General features: G+C 40.9%; 1 non-coding gene across 1 annotated transcript; it reads right to left on the bottom strand.

Annotated features, from left to right (window-relative positions):
- Positions 1-900: 900 nt before the first annotated feature.
- On the bottom strand, positions 901-1011 carry LOC134603874 (U6 spliceosomal RNA). The gene has a single exon (XR_010090613.1). It is a non-coding gene; the product is annotated as a U6 spliceosomal RNA (small nuclear RNA).
- Positions 1012-6624: the final 5613 nt, after the last annotated feature.

Genomic DNA, 6624 nt, shown 5'->3' with positions numbered 1-6624 from the left:
ATTTTGTTTTGCAAGTATTTATTCAGCTACTATTTAAACAATTATTCAGCAGAGAATTCCACATTCTTATTGTTCTTACTGTAAAAAAGAACCGTTTTCTTTGCCTTACACTAAATATTTCTTCCATTCTAAACAAGTGACCTCATGTCCTATGAATAGTCTCAGGGAGGCTAAGACCCTAGCATTGAGAGACAAGAGGTTAAGAGGTGCCACCATGTACGTGGGTCCACTCAGCGCAAGCGGCAAGGTTCCCCAACTTGCCACAGGCCACCTGAGGAAACAATAGGTGGAACACAGGAGAGAGGCCAAGCATTGAGATGAGTAAAGAGGTTTTCAGTAAGATGGTGTGGAAGAAGGGTAAGTAGGGAATGAGAGAGAGGAGCAAAAGAGAAATAAAAAAAAGAGGCATGTGGGAGGCGGAACATCAATAAGGTTAAAGTTAGTAAAGAAAGTTGGCAAGAAAGAGTACTCCAGCTAAATTTCAGAATCAACATCTAGGTAGAAGTGTAACGTAGATACCAGTGTCAATGAATCTGGAGCCCTCAGTTCCTTGTAGCAGAACCGTAACCCCCTTCAGTTACCAAGACACTGGCCTTTGGGACCACCTTTGTCATTGAGTCTAACTGTTGGTAGCAAAAAAAATATATACAGATGATTAATATCAATTAACAAATTAAAGAAAGATGAACTTGGGTTCTAAATGTACGGTGGTGTCATGACAGGCGTGAAAACAAAACCCTAATAGTCAACTCTCCACCGCATCCTTGGGCCTTAGACAAGCATATGTTATTACACTGTTGTTGTGGCCAGGAATTTTCCACTGCTTTATCCCTGGCAATGTTCTTAATTGAACTGGTAAGTGAAAGTATGGGTGCCGATAGGAAAGTGCACTTTTTTTTTTTTCATATGGAATGCTTCACAAATTTGTGTGTCATCCTTGCGCAGGAGCCATGCTAATCTTCTCTGTATCATTCCAATTTTTTTTTTTTATTTAGTGTATGTGCAGCCAAAGCGAGCATGGGGGTGCACCTTTTAATCAAGGAACTCCATGAGCTGTTATCGAGTTTCCATGCAAGATCTTAGTTGGGTATCTAAGATTTGACCTGTCAGTTTAGCTTTATTGGACAGGAGAGGCATAGTGAGGCTCTCAGACCCACTGAGGCCAGTGTGTAAGCTGGAACCACCAGCCCTTCTGTTTTATCTGACACCCTAGGGCAGCTCCTGGCCCTGACTCTATCCCACACCTCTGCCAGTTAAAGCCATGTTAAAGAATTCATTTATGCATGCTGTCATATATACAACAAGAAAAATTAAACAAAACAAAAACCCTCTCTCTCCATTTCATCAGACTAGTGAAAACTTGTTTAAGTGGTATTGTACACATCATTTGTAAAAGAGCTCAGTTTTTAAGTTAGTCCCCCCATCCCATGATAGCAGCCTATGTGTGTCCATATAGCCCCAGTGTCCTCATAAGTACCATTCCCATATTGCCTCCTCCTGGCAACTGGCCTGTTGAGTAAGCACCACAGGCCCCTGTTCAGTACTAAGTGGCCCATTCCCAGGAACGCTCTGTGCTGGCTAGGTTTCCATCTCGGTGGGGTAAGTGCGTCTGTGAGGCAGTATGTATCAGGTGATCAGTCCCTCAGGAATACACAGGTATCATTCCTGCTGAACTAGGGCTCATTGGGAAAAATCAGGGGGTCATTACAGCTGTCGTAGGAGGTGCCTGTTGGCAGTATCACATGGGCAGTTATGGCGGGAACATTTAGACAGTAGCCTCGTTAGAGGCTTAGAGTCAATTCTAGATGTGGTGCGAAAAATACAATGTACATTTAAAACAAAAAAGTTATTAGAGCCTATTGCCCTGAAAAGTGTGCTTCCATGCATGCTCCTCATGTGTCCTACTAGTCACTACTGCAGTGTGGGCCGTGGAGCCTTGCTTTATAGTGAGCAGTCTAGTCAAATCGCCCGTTTGATGGTCTCTTGCTTTCCATGGCAAGGTTATTGTGGAAGAGCTGGACTGGAAGCAAGGGGCCTGTTTTGGGAGTACAGGTCCAATGGGCCAGGCCTGCACATATTTATTGTCAGTAGTTCTTTGCCCAGTTTGGGGGCAGATGCCTGTTTGCATCTGCCAACAGTCTTGTTTGCATCTGCCAATAATATCTTATCCTTTGTATCTGGAGCAACCTGGTCAAGGGCTTCAAGGCTCTTCTGTAGCCCACAATCACTATTGAGAGATCATGGGGCCACTGAAGTGCACTGTCCTGGGGTGATCTCTGGCCTGTCAAAAAAATTGTTTCTTTCAGGGTGAAGTTGGTCAGGCAATAAATTACATCACTGTGTGGGCTGTTCGGAGGTCCTTTGGGATGAAAAGTGTGGTGTGCATGCACAAATCTATAGGATATATTAGCCAATAATGACTCCCCTACTTTAGCTTGCTCTATAAGGATCCACGCCTCCTTTTTCCATTTCCACAGGAATAGAGCAACTTGCGACTTGCGTGAAGGTAGGGAAGAACAATTGCGATGCAAAAGGTACGGAGCAGAAGATCAGTACCTGCCACCTGTATGTTTCATAAACCATCCAGAAGGTATGGGTTAAGTAAATGAAAAAAATGCCCTCATAGTCAAATGCCCGGCAAAGCTGGCTGAGTTCTGGAGGGTGGTGAGAAGGAAACCTTTCTCCCTGGTGGTCTCTTCCTGTCCGTCGGGCTTTTCCATCGGTTCATCTGTCATAAGGCTATATATATATACATACCCATATATATATATATATATATATATATATATATATATATATACACATACCCACATATAAATATACATACCCACATATAAAAGACAAAAGATCATACCAGTCTGGTATATCCATGTGGGGGAGGTCGAGGGCTTTGAGAAAGTCTGGGACATCCAGCACTGCAGACAAAAGATCATACCAGTTCGGTATATCCATGTGGGGGAGGTCGAGGGCTTTGAGAAAGTCTGGGACATCCAGCACTGTGGAAATAGAGGACTGTGTACCCTGGTGGTTCACTGACAATGAGAAAGGGTATCCCCATCTATAACGAATGTTTTTGGCTTGCAGCGCTTGTGTGTGATGGGCCTTAGTGCTCTTCTGCCTTGGAGTGTAAGCTAAGCCAGGTCAGGGAGCATCTGAATCCGTGCATTGGAAGCATTGAGGATCGGAGAATTTCTGGATTGGCATAGTATATCCTCCATGAGGGTATAATAATGTAGCCTACAGACAATGTCTCTCGGTGCCTCTGAGGCCGTCTCACACACACACACACACACACACATCATCCAACACACACACACACACACATCATCCAGGACACACACACACACATCATCCAGCACAAACAATCCAACACACACACACACACACACACAATCCAACACACACACACACATCATCCAACACACACACACACATCATCCATCACACACACACACCATCCATCACACACACACACACACATCATCCATCACACACACACACACACATCATCCATCACACACACACACACATCATCCATCACACACACACACACATCATCCATCACACACACATCATCCAGCTCACACACATCATCCAGCACACACACACACCCACACATCATCCAGCACACACACACACACACATCATCCAGCACACACACACACACATCATCCATCACACACACACACATCATCCAACACACACACACACACACACATCATCCAGCTCACACACACATGATCCAGCACACACACACACATCATCCAACACACACACACACACATCATCCAACACACACACACACATCATCCAACACACACACACACATCATCCAACACACACACACACATCATCCAACACACACACACATCATCCAACACACACACACACAATCCAACACACACACACACACAATCCAACACACACACACACAATCCAACACACACATCATCCAACACACACACACATCATCCAGCACACACACACACATCATCCAGCACACACACACACATCATCCAGCACACACACACACACATCATCCAGCACACACACACACATCATCATCCAGCACACACACACACATCATCATCCACCACACACACACACTTCATCCAGCACACACACACACTTCATCCAGCACACACACACACTGCATTCATTATACACAATCTCCACTTACTGCAAAAACACTACATTCATTATACACACTCTGCACTCATTACAAACACACTCTGCATTCATTATACACACTCTGCACTCACTACAAACACACTACATTCATTATACACACGTTGCACTCACTACAAACACACTACATTCACTATACACACTGTACTCACTACACACACTACATTCACTATACACACTCTGCATTCATTATACACACTCTGCACTCACTACACACTACATTCACTATACACACTCTGCATTCACTACAAACACACTACATTCATTATACACACTCTGCATTCACTACAAGCACACTACATTCATTATACACACTGCACTCACTACAAACACACTGCACTCACTACAAACACACTACATTCATTATACACACTGCACTTACTACAAAGACACAACATTCATTATACACACTCTGCACTCACTACAAACACATACATTAATTATTCATACTCTGCATTCACTACAAACACACTACAGTCATTATACATGCATTGCACTATATGCATAGGAGCGTAATTTTTATTTATTTTTTTAAGGGGGGGAGGGGGGGCAGGAATCTTGGGTGAGTTCCCACACTTTTTCCCCAGGACTTGACCCCTGCACTCACTGCTGAATACACAAACACACCCTACCTCATTCATTGACAACACCAAGGATCCAGTCCCTGCAAAAGGTTCAATATGACATTTTTCAAAGGCTATGGTTATGAAGTTATTAAAGGCTAGAATAAGAGTTTGCTAGGACTTGTTAGAAAAACTACAGGTTTCGCAAGACTTACAGCTGCAGTCTAGGATCAAGACAACAGGTTTCTGACATTTTAGACATTAGGAAAGGGTATACTGCCCAGTGTATTTTGTATGCTTTGTGCAGCCCCAAACACACTGTGGGTAGAAGTAATGCACCCAGTTAACCCATGAAATGCACCCAGTTAACCCTAATGTAATAAAAAAATAGGGACTACATCATCCTATTCTGACTTCATACATGAAGTCCTGAATTATTTTCTATAATCCTGAAGGTGATAATTATCAGCTAGTTAAGTCCATGTGTTATGCCCCTTCCTGCAGACGCCCATGAGTAAGTTCATTGGAAAGCTATTCAATATAAGGACAAATAAAATAATGTTACTATCCTTCCAGGGGGCCTTAATGGACCCAGTGAGACACCTCTATGGCTTTCGTTATTAGTTGTTCATTACCTATTAAGACACATATGCTATTCATAAAGGAATCAAGTAACAACATAACTAAAGACATTGGCAAAGAATGTGAGAGCTTAGGGTTGACAGTTTACATATTTTCTAAGTTATGTCTTCATATATGTTATAATAAACTGAGATCTTAATACATGGAATATATTGAATTAAGGTTCATGAAATTAATATCAACAAGCATTAGTTTGAATATTCCCTCACAGTTCTATATATCAACAGCAACACTGACAATTAAATTGTTAACAACACATGAGAAATAGATAATCCCAACTAACAGGCATAAATGGAATAGTGTTGCACAATATCCTATTTAATTTTAACAATATGTGAAGTTTAAGAAGGAATCAGGGAGTGCTATGTAGTAATGTAATACTTTAAGATTAATCTGAACGTGTTTATTTTATTCTAATGCCCCCACACGATTAACTTTCCTTATGTTTTAACATCAACAAATAATTGTGCCTAGAACATCATGGATATCATAAATGCCTTTACAATGAAACTAAATAATTTTCTTGGATAGGTAAAAATTGACTTGGATACTACTCAAACAGGAGAATGATGCAAGAAAAAAAGAGCTTCATTCTGCCTCTGTTGGCACAGCATTAATATTTATAACTTAACAACCAGAACCAACATAACAATTATTTCTGGTGCAAAGAAAATATACAATGCTGTAAACACAAAAGGAAAATCTGGGTTCTGATCAATAGTTTTATAAATAAATGCATTCAAAAACTATTTTACTGAAGTCTGCCTGAGGCACATTCATTATAAAATACTATTTTGTACTCCAGAAAGTTTGTTTCTGTGCATGTTTTAAATATTTTTTTTTATATTTTTCTAAATAAGAAGACGTCAGCTTTTATTTTAAACAATACTTTAAATCACATGAGAATAATTTTCCTTCGTTATTCCAGACCAAATTCAACTATTATAGAAAATAACTCTTCTTGTAAAGTATTTGAGCAACTCATTATGAATTTCCATCCAACAGTGCAAACATCATATTGAGACAAACAAACAGTAATTATATTTGTCTTTTTTCTCTTCTAGTATTGCACTGGAACATGTTTCTCAAATGAATAATTACCTACAAAATAATTAAATGTTGCTGATATGGCCCAGTCATCCCACTTGTACACGGTAATTGTAATCCTCACTTCCCAGAAATCTATCTCCGTCATGTCGGATAAGCTTAATGTCTATCACAAAGCTGGCAT

This window comes from Pelobates fuscus, chromosome 3 (assembly GCF_036172605.1).
Source record: "Pelobates fuscus isolate aPelFus1 chromosome 3, aPelFus1.pri, whole genome shotgun sequence".
Taxonomy (NCBI): domain Eukaryota; kingdom Metazoa; phylum Chordata; class Amphibia; order Anura; family Pelobatidae; genus Pelobates; species Pelobates fuscus.
The sequence above is the reverse complement of the archived record's forward strand: the minus strand, read 5'-3'. Positions and strand labels throughout refer to the sequence as shown.